Consider the following 14,097-nt stretch of genomic DNA (forward strand, 5'->3'; position numbering starts at 1 on the left):
AAAGGGGAGGAAGCAGGATTAGATGGGGATGGGAGTGCTGTTCTGGGATGCAGTCTCAATGATGGGCTCAGCACTTGATCTACAAGGAACTGTTGCCATAGTTGTCTGAATTTGGAACAATGGAGCTGGGTGTTTTATCAGCATTTAGTCACTGATGAGGTCTGCAGGGTGTTTATGGCATGGTTTTGCTCTTCAGATGAAGCAATCCTCAAAGTTGGATGACAGCTGAAGGCTGTCTGTGGTTCCACTCCCAGCAGCTGTAAGTGTGTTATTTATCCCTAGGGGTTCTAGGTGATGCATCACAGCACGCACACCAATAAATAGCATGTATCATAGACTCATCATATCTTCAGCATTCTAAGAGATACACAGTGTGGTGAGGAGTCCACGGAAAGAAAGGTACAGATAAAAATGTTAAGAAAGGCTTCCTGAGGCATTTTTGTACTAGAGTTATATGTTTCTATGCTCAAAATGCCTGTTGAATAATAGGCATGAAGACAATGGGTGCATACCACAGAGAGCATAGCTTGACTAAATAAATGACATAAGTAAAGCACAAAAAATGGAAATGAAGAGGCAAACAAAAGTGTTTATTTGATGATTAAAGGATATTTTAGGGGGCAATCAGTAAACATAAACAAGGGTTATATTGTGGGGATAGCTGATTTTCAGATCTATTTATTTCCCTTTCATTTTATTTTTCTCATTAATGTAATGGAATATCAGTTTTATTGCCCTCATTTCTTTATAATATTTGGAGATCAATAGACCATAAATAATAATTAAGTAAATATCTTGTAAATGAGAATGGCAGTAATTAGAGTCAAAGAAAAATAGAAAGAAGGCAAGAGATGTTACAGAGGTGGAACATACCTTGGTAGTTTTTGTACATTTTTGAAAATCGGAAGTGCATTTGAACAAGATTTCTAATTTGGGTGTTAGAGAACACTGATAATGTTGGTAGAATACTAATATCAGGACTCAGGTCCCAAGTCCAATTTCCAGAAGTCACACTTTCTCCTGAGGCTGCAACTGCTTCCAATTCTAATCAGATTTCAGGGAACTGTTGGGTCCGGTGGGACTAGAGCTGAGTCAGAACGTCATTAGTAACCCAGTGAGCCCGAGCCGAGCAGGACTCTGCTAAGAGCTTAACTTCTAGACTGTTAAATAAATTGCTAAGTCTCCACATGAACTTCCTCCTTGTTATGCTGGGTTCCTCCTCACAATTTAGATCTTCTCCTCCATCTTCATTCCCATTTTGAATCTTTTTACTCCTTACAGACTTCCCACAAATTCCTGATTTCTAAACCATTACTCAATGTTTTGGGAATCCATATAACTTGATAATAACTTCTCAGCTGAAACCTGTCCAAAATAGCTCCTTGGCTAATAGAATCATGCAGGTAGGGAGATGAAGATGACTCACCTGCCTTTCAGCTGAGGTAGCCTCATTTAAAGAGAAATCTCATTTTTTTTAAAATGAATGTGGCTTCTTCACCATTTTCCAAATACACTATTCTTCCTCTCTTCTGTGCATCTCATGAGTTATTTCTTCTACCAAAAGCTTTTCTCCTTTTTACATTTTACATTCTGGCTTCTTCTCACTCCTTGTTTACCTGAATTGTTTATACCATTCAAACTTTAACTTTGATGAAAGTTCCTTTTGAAACTGTTGCCTTACATCCTAGAGTTAGATTTCCTTTCTTTATGGCTGAGAATACTACTCAGAAATTAATTGAATTTTTCTTTTTTCTGAGTGTTTTTACTTATTGATTTTTTTAAAAAACTATGAAAAAAGGAAGACAACTTCATATGAACACGCTTCTACAGCAATATCAACAATAATATCTTGACTCCCTGAGGATAATATACAAATCTGTGAATTAAAATTTTGTTATGAACTGATGTCCTCCTTTAACTATGATTTGAGCTAGAGAAACCCAGCCACTTGCCCATCTAAGCCCTGACCCCTCTGCTGGAGGGAACTGGAGGTTTGCATGACCACAGGCTACACCATGAAGAGATGGCACAGAACTTCTCATCCTACTTAGGTTCTAGGGTTTTATGGTGAACTTGGTTTCTCTGTTTGCATCAAGGATCTCCCATGAAAATAACTGATGGGTGTTTCACACTACATATTGTCCAGGACATTTGCATGTGTTGTGGCAGTTACAAAGTACAGAAATGAAAGACTCAGCACTAATGGGTGACATGATGTTCTGATGCCCAGGAACACAGTGAGAACAGAGGAAAAAGATTTCTCTGGAAGACTGCTGGGGAGCTGTTCAGTGGGTAAGAATGCTCTAAATGTCCTCCTAAGATGGAATGGGGGAAAGAAGCCTGTCCTAAGCTGAGAGCCTGGGATGCAGGCTGATAATTCACAAGATGTAGCCTCCTAGCATGCCTGTCTGGTCACATTAGAACTCTGCTCATTGGTGGTAGTTTCCAGCGTTCTCTTGTGGTGGTTGGGGGAGAGGCCAAGCCACTGAGATATTGAGCTTGTGACTCCAGGGGGCTGGGATAGGTAGATACTTACCAGCCAGGATCCAATCTTAGGAAGGGCTTATATCAGAGGGAGGGGTTGTGGGTGTAGGGGTGTCACACAACAGAGCCTAGAGATTCAGGGGAGGATGCCTTCCAACTCCCTGATGCATTGAGGACGTCTCAGGGCCTGCTGGGCAGAGGTTTGCCCACCTAGAGCAAGGCTGGTTAGATTAAACTCCTTGGGCATTCTCAGTCACCATGACATAAGTAAGGAACAAATCTTGCCCCATAAAATTACTATTATTCTCTGACAGTCAGGCTTTAAGAAAGGCCTTTAAAGAGTCATTTTATGTATTATAAAACAAGGACCATCAAGCGGTTAGTGTAAAGAGCAGAAGCTAAAATAATCAGGGTTCAGCAACCCCATATGTGATGAGGAACCACTTCTTCCAGTGTTGGGATAGCTGCTCCCCCTTGCTGCAGGCAGTACAGGTAAGATAAAAGCCAGAAAATGGCTCAGTCTCCAGAGCCAGAAGTCTGTGCAGGCAGAAAGAGGGAGCCTGGAACCTCTGGCCTTGGCAGGACCTACAATGGGTTTGGTGACATTAAGTGGCTATTTCTTGGTTCCTAAATCACACCTTGTTTTCCTGAACCAGGTCCCTTGATAAGACTGAAATATCTCCTGAATGAGTCCTGAGGCTAATTAAATATTCCTTTCATTCTTCCTTGAATTTGCCTAGGACTCACCTAGAGCTCATAGTTCCATTAACCATAGTCTTACAGATCCCTTTAAAGTCCACAGCCTCATTGAAAACTGCAAACTGACACCCTTGTTTGTTCCTTATCTTAGGGGGAAAGCTTTTCGTTTTTGCCAATTGAGTTTGGTGGTGGCTGCAGATTTCTCGTATATGGCCTCGTATTATGTTGAGGTATGATCACTCTATCCCCACTTTGTTGAGCATTTTTATCATAAATAGGTGCTGTACTCTATCAAATGCTTTTTCAGCATCAATTGATAAAATCATATGGTTTTTATCTTTCATTTTGTGTATTTTGTGGATTAGTTTATTGATTTGCAGCCATTGCACCATCCTTGCATCCCTGGGATGGATCCCACTTGATCATGGTGTATGATCTTTTTAATGTATTGCTGGATCCAGTTTGCCAATATTTTGTTGAGGATTTTAACATCTATGTTCAACAGAAATATTGGCCTGCAGTTTCCTTTCTTTGTAGTGTCTTTACCTTGTTTTGGAAAAGGATCATACTGGCCTCATAAAAAGAGTTTGGGAGTCTTCTCTCTTTTTGAATTTTCTGGAATAGTTCAAGGAGGATAGGAGTTAGCTCTTCTTTAAATATTTGGTAAAATTCACTTGTGAACCCATCCAGGCCAGGGCTTTTGTGTGCTGGGAGCTTTTTGACTACTGCTTCAATTTCACTAGTTGTTATTGATCTATTCAAGCTTTCTGTAATAGACAAGTGCTGGAAATAACCTAAGTGCTCATCAGTAAATATGTGGATCAAAAAACTGTGGTACATTTACATAATGGAATACTACACAGAAGAAAGAAAGAAGGAACTCCTACCTTTAGCAACAGCATGAATAAAACTGGAGAGTATTAACTATGTGAAATAAGCCAGGTGACAATAGACAAATACCATATGATCTCTCCTATAACTGGAAATTAATGAACAAAACAAATAAACAAACAAAATAGAACCAGAGGGGGATAAAGGGGCAAAAAAGGGGAAAGATCTAGTCAAGGAACAGATATAAATGACCTATGGATATGGACAAGAGGATGGGGACTGACTGTGGGAGCTGAGGGTGGGAATTGGGACAACTGTAATGGAACAACAATAAAGGGGAAAAAAAGAAGAGAATAAAACTGCAAACTGAGACTCCTTTTCTCTTTGGGTATTGGTCCAGCCCACTTCTGATATGAGGCAGAACTTTATGGAATAATTGCAGCTGCTATATTAGATTCCATTGTTTGAACAAATGAACACATCTTAAGCTTCCTGGTATGCAGCTGTTGACTCAGCAAAATGTTTCTTTCTCCATAGTTGTCGATAAGAGCCGTTAGAACCCATTTGTTGTCAGATTGGCAATACTGTCTGTCTCATCTCAAGGGTACGTCAAGTCTCCAACCTTAAGTAACAATTTAGTTCCCATGGATCTTGATCACTTTTCCTTCCGTAAGATATCACACTGGTACATTCCGTTGATGGCATTATACTGATTGTATTTCATGATCAAGAAGTAGCAACTGTTAACATGCTGTTAAGACATTTGCCTGTCAGAGCGTTAAGAAAAACATGGCAAACATTCAGAGACCTTTTACCTCAGTGAAATTTCTAAGAGTTTCAGTACTTTGGGATATTTTAGGATATCCCCTCTAAGATGAAAGATAAGTCATTTTATCCACCCCGTCCTACAACCCAAAAAAGAGTCACAACGCCTAGTGAAACACTTCTGCTTTTGGAGACAAATATCCCTCATTTGGGCATGTTACTTTGGCCTGTTGACTGAGTAATCCCAAAAGCTGCTAGTTTTGAGTGAGGCCCAGAACAACAGAAGCCTGTGCAGCAGGCGCAGGCTGCTCTTCAGGCTGCTCTGCTGCTTGGCCCATTGGATCAAGCAGACCATGGGGATGGAAGTGGCAGTGGCAGATAGAGATACCCTTTGGAGCCTTTGGCAGGCCCCTAGAGGTGAGTCATAGTACAGGCACTTAGGATTTCAGATCAGAGCCCTGCTATCTTCTTTGGATAATTACTACCCATTTGATAAATAGCCCTTGGCCTGGGTCGGGTATTAGGAGAGACTGAACGCTCTACACCATCGTGAAATGGCTGCTTTTGTTATCAGTGGAAATCAGGTGCTTCCATGGGGATCACAAGGAAAGCATTCCAAGTACCCACATACAGGAGACTGGTGAGGAAAGATGATTTATTCATGTGGAAGGCTGCCCCTATATTCCCTCTTCATCCATCCTGCTATGGAAAAGGTCCAATCCTGTCCTCAGCAAAGCCAAAACAAAAGCCAAGGTCCAGAGTTTCTGTTTCACATTAAAGATTAGTCTTTTGGAGCTCACGCAGTCTTCCATGGGCCCCAGTAGCTGCTAGACCCATATGGGTGCATGCTCCCAGGAGAGAGCAAATGTGCAATGCATGGGGCTAGTGCATTACTGGGTGGGATAGAGAGAGAGAGTTAGAGAGATCTTCTTTGTTCCCCTGGGATTATATTAGCTTGACTTTGGAATGGACCATTTGCCTTTTTAAAAGACCCAATCAACTTTCCAAGCTTTTACGGGCTTTTTAATGGGTCCACCCCCTAGCCAATTCTTTATTCCTCAGACTAGACTGACAGGCCTCTAAGATCAAACATATCTCCCTGCACCATTTTGACTTCTATTGTGTGTAGGTCTCCCTCTCCCTGTCCCCCCACTCTGGGGGATGAGGGGGAAAAAAGGGTATTAATACCCTTGGAGCAGAATGCTGTAATCCCCTGCAGTGTGAAAAGCTATAGCTTCCTGGTGAAGCAAATAGATTTATGCTCCTCAGTTTATTAAAGTCAATGTCTAATTATCTTTGCTCCCCTCTTCATTATTAGTAATAAGCTAGTTGCCTATGGTAATAGTTTTATAGAATGGTAGACTGGTTTTTTGAAGACTCAGTTATATTGCCAGCTAGGTGACAATACCACACCTAGCTTAGGTAAGATTCTACAGAAAGCTATATATGCTCTGAATCAGCATCTAATCGATGGTGCTGTTTTTCCCATAGCCAGAATGAATCAGTCTAGGAATCAAGAAGTAGAAATGGAATTTATTATTACACCTAGTGACCTATTAGCAAAATATTCTTTTTCTGTTGACATTAGTTTATGCTCTTGTGTCCTAAGGATTTTAATGGCAAAGGGAGAAATGTTTTCACCATTTTCCCCACAGATATCAGGGGATGACTAAAGTTATAAATATCAACTATGAGCATGCAGCCAGTTACAGAAGTAAGGACTGGAACTGTCAGGAATATTTACTCCTTTTTTGTTAAGAATATGTTGAGATGTGCGTAATAAAATATTACTGTTTTCTTCTCTCTCATTATTTTATTACATAACTTAAGATGTACTGACTCTAGATTATAATTTTAAAGTATCACCAATTTTACATCATAGTATTTAAATTATGGAATACCAAGAAGAGCAAACATTACTCAAGGACTTTACCTCTTCTAATGGTGAAGGGTTGAGTGCATTTTTGGCTCTACACAGAATGGTTGTATCATTTTCAGTAGAATTATGACCTTATTATTGTCCTTATTTGGAGATTAACTATGGTTTAAGAAGATGTATACAGGAGCCATGTTTTCAAGGGTGAATATCAATTTGAGTGGGTCATGGGGTGCCCAGATATTTGGTCAAACTTTATTCTAAGCAAGTACATGAAGGGTTCTTTTGAGGAGATTAACATTTTAATTGATAGGCTGAATAAAGCAAATTGTTCTCCCCAGTGTGGTTGGGTCTCATCCAACCAATTTAGGCCTGAATAAAACAAAAAGTCTGACCATCTGAAGAATAAAGGAAATTCCTCCTTCCTGACTGCTTCTGAGCTGGGACATTGCTTATTTTTGCCTTTGGATTCAAACTGAAATATTGGTTGTTCCTGGCTCGCGCTCTCTCTCTCTCTCTCTCTCTCTCTCTCTCTCATATACATATACATATACATACATATATGTATATGTATATGTATATACACACACACATATTAGAATATATATATATATATATATTAGAAACATCCTATGTTTGCTCTTTCTTTAGAAAACCCTACTTGTATTAGTAGAGGTTAACAGTTAATGTTTTCCTTGAAATCATTCCAGTGTGTTCATCAATGTTTGTCAACTCTTCTTTACTTCTAGTGGGAACTGCATAAAACATTAAATAAACTAGGTTCAATACACTGAAATAATAATATGGATTTAGTAGCCATCCCACTGTAAGCTAAAAGGCTTAACTGAATCATAGGAATGTGTCAAAATGCAATAGTTTACAAAACTATAGAAGTCTCAGATACGTCTTTGCAAAACACCCTAATTAATTTAGCAAAGCAAGGCATTACTTTTTCTAACTGTAAATGTGAATTGGGACAAATGACTACTAGAATAAAACCCTCAAAGTCTCCTTGGCCTCACATATCTTTAAAATTCACAGGGATTAATTGAGCAGAAACTGAGACCATGCTAAAACTTTCAAATATAAATGTGGAGTCAAGGTCACCTCATCACCAGACTTTCTCGGGTACACCTATTGCTTTGCCAAACTCCCACGGCCTTCTGTCCTTTTCTGTGAACAATGCCCAGTAACACTCACTCTCTTTATTTCCCAGTCTATATTTTAAGTAACTCCCAGAAAGATCTCATCTGGTCTTTTGTTAAAGACTAAGTACTTCTGTGATTGGTATTATGTAACTACTTACAGGAATAGCACATTATCTCTAGTATTGTAAAGCTATGCCATCCTTCACCCTATTAGCTGTTGTAAAAGTCTGATGAAATCCTGAGCTTATTATCACACACAAAAAGTCTCTTAGCTTTTAGATCCTTTCTATACATATCTTAGGTGATGTACAGGTTTAAATGACTCAATTTTCTATTCATCACATTTTTAAGCACACAAAATGTAATCCAGTTGGCTGGGGTAGGAAACAAGAGGGAGCAATTTTAAGAGGACACTTTTTCCCTTTTACCTCAAATTATGTGACTATACTATAGTGCTTTAAAAAGAAAGTCAGGGATGAATGTAAAAAATCGATTAAAAGAAAAATTTGGCTAGGAAATAAACTCTAGTAAAGTATCTCTTAAAAACATAGACATTAAAAACTTTTGTTCTTTTCCATAACTAGTTCCATCTAGATCTTCAAAAAGTGAAATTTTATTAGGGTAAGGCATTGTATTTATCTGCATATTGTTTGAAACTTTAATTTGTAAAAGTATTATTGAACATGCATATTTTATTGTGCTTTTATAAATTCAATTACACTTGGAATGCTACAATAAGCTTTATTTTTAAGAGAATATTGGGATCAATTTTGACAGAGTGAGTTATCATGCATACTTTATATAGGGAGACCCAAAAAACCTCTTATTTGTTTAAAATTTGTGTATTTATTCTTACATGTTTAAACTTCAGTTACCTTTAAACTCCATTTGATGCAATATACCTATTGAGACTTCTTTTTACTGCTCAAAACAGGTTTGTTTTTGTTCTTTGTTGTTTTGTTTTGTTTTTGAGCTCATCAATTTTGGCGCTTTTTAGTGCTTCTGCCGTTTTTAGTTTAACCTCTTCCACATGTGCAAAACGTTTCAGTTTGAGGACTCTTTTCATTCAGGGAAATGAAATAACTCACTCAGAGTAAGAGCTGGTTAAATAGGGAGGGTGGGCCATTTTTGGTCAAAAACCACTGAACACAGCCTTGTGTGGGCAGGTGTGCTCATAAACCATGCGTCATGAAACTGGCTAACGTTTTGGAAGAGTCTTCAAAAAAATTCACTGAAGCTGAATGCAGCCTCTCACATCAGCTGGTGCACTGATAACAGGTGAGTTCCTAGGATACTCACATAGTGGGGGAAGTGTACACTAAAAGGGACCCACCTTCTAGGAAATAATTTTGGTTTTGAGGGGGTCCCCCTTCAAATTTTTAATATATGCCAGTTAATCTAATATTTTTAATTGGTATGATAAAATTTGTCAAAGACCTTGAAATGATATTAAGACATTGTTGTACTTGTTCTCATGAGATGCTCCTCATGCAATTCTGATGTATTTAGAAGACAGGAGCAAAGCAATGTCATCCTATTTGAGATACGACACTACACATGACACTATATTGTGCCAGATTCTCGGCAATGTTATTTAAATGTGGCAATTCAAATTATCGCAGCAATGAAAATTGTCATACAAAAGTAGTAGGTGTTCCAAGAGCAGTTTATAAAGTACTGCCTGTCAGCATTTACTCAAATCATATATTGTTAACTTTATTAATAGAACTTTTTTAAGTCTTTTCAGTATTGACCTCTGGCAGTGAAAGTCACTGTTTTGTTTTCCATCTTTTTATTAGAGAGTATATTCTGCACTCAGACAAATGGTGATACAAATAGTTGTGAGTCAAAACAGCAAAAAGAGAATAACTTAATGTTTAAATTAGTTTAACCTTTCAGAAATATTTTTAAATGCCCAACTCACAAAGAATTTGACCTTTGTCACAATCCAAGGACTTTGAATTCTTTGAAGATTGAGCTCATTAATAAAATTAATGATAGAGTAATCAATGCGGGTAAAGAAAATTTTATATAGTTTATATTTGGTGGATTAAGGTTACCTGCAAATTTTTTGAATATCACATGTTCACAGATGTTTTTATAACATGAATTAAAATTGCATGCACAGTTTCCAGACAATGAACCTGCACATATTTGTGGTAAAACAATGTGAGTGCCTCAACTTCTTGTACCAAAGATACGGGGCTAAAATAAAATATGAAAGTAATCGTATCTACGAAAGTAATCAATATTTGTCCTTAGCTACTCAAATGATATCTAAAACAAGATGATTTAATATTTATTTGTTGGAGCCATCGCATATCACTCTTTCATTCCAAAGTATAAAGTATTCACAAAATACTCATCTGGCTTGCAGAGTAGCAACACAAAAATATTTGTACACTGAACTGGGTTCAGCTGAGAAATCCAATCAGTTCTCAAGAGCATATTAGAGATGATTATCTCAGATTTCAATACTTTTTTAAATGAATTATACAAGCTCTTTTTTAATAGTATGAAGGTAGCAATAAAAAAAAAGTGAGAATTTAATAAACACATCAACCCAGGATTTTATTTTTGAATCACAGAGAAAAGATGTGCCACTAATGAAAATCACAAAAGTGTTGACAGATTTCTTTTTCGTTGTAACCAAATTGTAGAGTTAGTAGAAAGGTTAATAAGAAAGAAACTGTTTTAAGATGATGCTTATTCACCAGCATGTCATACAATTATAAATTATTGTTCTTTAAAAGCAGACAGCAATTAGTCAGTGGGGAATTATGAGAATGATTCTCACATGTACTTCTTTTTATTTTTATTAATTTCACAGAGATAGAGGAAGGGGGAGGGGAGAGAGAGATTTATTATTCCACTTATTTATACATTCATTGGTTGTTTCTTGTATGCACTCTGACCTGAGATCAAACCCGCAACCTCAGCATGGAAGGACAAAAGTCTAATGCTTGAGTTACATGGCCAGGGCCTCAATTGTACTTTTAAGCTTAAGGTCCAAGATAATAAAAATGTTCCCTAAAATTAATATGCCAGTTTAAGATGAACTTTAAAAAGTATGAGGTAGAAGAAAAGCAGATGGATTTTCTCCCTGAAGAATCTCCCTTGCTAAGGATTAAAAATATTATGCATTTAAAATATTTTGTAATGATATTTACTGTTATGCTTCAGTTCCCTATAAAAGAAATATATATAAATTTTTGTTATTTTTGCCAAAGTGTGGTAGTCTTAAAAATTCAGATATTGTGCATGTAAATATACCACATACATATGAGTAGAACCAGGGGCTTGAAAATGAATATTTTTAATCTTGATTATTTCCAGTGAGACCTGAGCCATCTCACCTTGAGAAAGTTCTACTACTGATTACTCTCTGTATCTCTTATTGTGATCCTTCCAGAGCTAATTTGACATTGACAATTCTAAAAGGATGCTTATTTTAGCTTGTTATTCTAATTTCCTGGTAACTCATTAGTGGGTTTTCTTGACTATACAGACCCCATAATGCAGAAAGTACTCACTTCCTTCAAGGGAAACCAGTTTTTTGTTTGATCATTTTCTTTTCAGTGATTTTTGTTTGTTTGTTTTTGCATAGTGGTATTTTATATTCCCATGATATTCTAGTGCAGAGGTTTGATTTTAATTGATTTGTAAATAAAACAAGGAAAATGTAACAGTATCCACCAAAACTATTTATAATTATTCAAAAAAGTGCAATGTTGAAAACAATGAATTACAATTTAAACAAGTAAATAGTCAAGAGTTTCAGGTGAGAAGAAAAAGAATATCATATGGTATATACAATATCTGTCCAATAATTGAATAGTAAATGCCATTAATGAAAAATACCATTTAAGTATTGGAAAAGTACAAATTTTCAGCATGGTAAAATGAAGAACATAATCTACAATTTTGGTCTATACAGTGAAAAGTAGGAATTTGAATGCTATTAATTTTTGTAATGAGTCGTTTGACTGAGTTCTTTAATAAAATGGGGTGAAATCCCATTTCTTTATTATTTTTCAGGAAATATTGAAGCAATTTTAATACTATGGCTGAAACATTAAACTGAGATTTTAACATAATTTAGACATGGTTACTATAATTCTACATAACTGTCTTACTGTATTAGAAAAAAAATGAAATCATTTGAAATGTTTGCTCTGTATTATTTTGTATAATGAAAGAGAAATAAAATAGTCTATTAGAAGGTTATATTAAAGGTAACCAGTATTTTTATAAAATTACTCTTCTTGAAATAGTTTTAGTTAATAATTTTTGTGCATGTTTGCTACCTTATGCCTAATACCTTTATTAAGATGTGTTTATCTATGTTGCTGAGATTATAACATGTATAACTTCAGTAACAAGTTCTGAATAATAATCAGAAATAATTTTTTATCAAATCAATTAGAACATGCCATTATGTAAAAAAAATGATTCCTACAACAAATTTATAGGTGAATATTGTATGTGTCACATGTGCATTGTTGGATCATAAATAAAATGTTATAGAGTACGCATGATCTAATTTTTTTTGAAATGTGCTTATGTCCTTTAAGTGGAGTGTTACCAGACACAGAGGTATAAAATGTTAAAGAAGGCGAGGGATGGTGAATCACTTTTTCAGATTACAAGTGAGTAAAATCTGTGTCATAATAATCAGAGTAACATTAGCAATGCTTGTCCTTACTACATCAAAGACTCTAGAGAAACCTTAACTGCTGCGGTAATGTGATAGCAATCTCTAGTGATAACCTCTATGTTCTAATACATCCACATGCTCCTTTCAGAGCAAGGGCACACAGTTCAAAATAATGTTAGTCTAAAGCACAGAAAACTCTCCTGTGCATTTATGGCTGTGGTCTGCTGAACGAACCGTGAACTGAAATAAGACTGGCTTAGAGGAAAGTCAACTGGACGACGCAGAAATCAGATTTGGATCTTGGTTTTAGAATTTTCTTTAAACAAAAGCAACAGCTTCTGATGGGCTAATGAACCCTTGGTGCAATGAGGTATCAGACAAGAACACCAATATAGTGTGTATGTAAATGAGTGCAGTCGTTTTTTTAATTCTGTAATTTTTTTTTCATTTTAAAAAACCCCATCCAGATTGGCATATCTACTGTGAATCAATGAGGCGTAGCTAAATTTCTGGATTTCTCAGGGAGAGAGATGGTTTGGGTAATGAACTATAAAAGTATATATAATTGAGCTATTGGCAGTATGTAATGTTTTAGCATAATGTAGAAATCCTCACTGCGTTACAGGTAAATGAGAAGATTCTTGTCAGTATATAGGCAGTAAAAAATTGGCTATTCAAATTCGTAGACAACAAAACACATAGCATTTTTTCTTATACTTTTGTTTGTTCGTTTTTGAGCCAAAATAATAAGGAATGAAAGAATTTTTTTAAATGTGTTTAAGACAAAAAGGTGAAGTATTGGTGGAAATTAAAGTGGCCACTCCAGCAAACACAATGATAACAAAAGGAAGTCAGTAATTAACAAAATTAAGAAAACATTGCAATCCACTTAATTCAGAAAAGCTCAGAACATTCTACAACTTACATTTGATTGAGGGTGAGACTGATTCGGCCAAGTTATCTCAAGTTAGGAACTCTAGAAATACTTTTGAATGATTTCTAGGTACCCTAAACCCAGATTAAACCCCTAAAGAGTGGATATTTTACTTTCATTTACAATGTATAATATATCTGCTGTTGACTTCCATATATGAAGTTTGAATTCACTGCATTCAAAAGAGTGTAAGTCAGTTAAACAATACTGTTTTAGTAGATTAGTATACAGTCTCTATTAATGAGAATGTATGTTTGCACTAATGGACCCCTGTGAAACTGTCTTCCTTGGAAGATAACTAATTCTTTCTAGGGACGAAGATCCTGAATATCTCTCTGTGGCTTGAAAACTTTAGAAAATGCATGAAAAAAAATTGTAAGAATTGATTCTCCCAGACCTTATCAGTCTGTGGGTTTTGGTGTGGTTAAGGCATAGAAACAAAACAATTTGCACATGGACTCATGCTGTTTCTGGAACCGCTGCTTCCTTGGTCTGTCTGGGTCATTACATCAGTCTTGCCTCTTTCTTAACAATTTACATGTCAATGTCCCTGTTTACCCTCCCAATAGTTGATTCTATTAGAATGTCGTCAATCTATCAGACACATTTGCAGATATCTGAGAAACATTTACAAATGACTGAACCTTAATATAAACAAAGTTCAAATTCATTCCCATGAGGTCCCTGGGTCCCATTCAAATGG

Source organism: Furipterus horrens, unplaced genomic scaffold, assembly GCF_987537825.1.
Source record: "Furipterus horrens unplaced genomic scaffold, mFurHor1.1.pri manual_scaffold_1, whole genome shotgun sequence".
Taxonomy (NCBI): Eukaryota; Metazoa; Chordata; class Mammalia; order Chiroptera; family Furipteridae; genus Furipterus; species Furipterus horrens.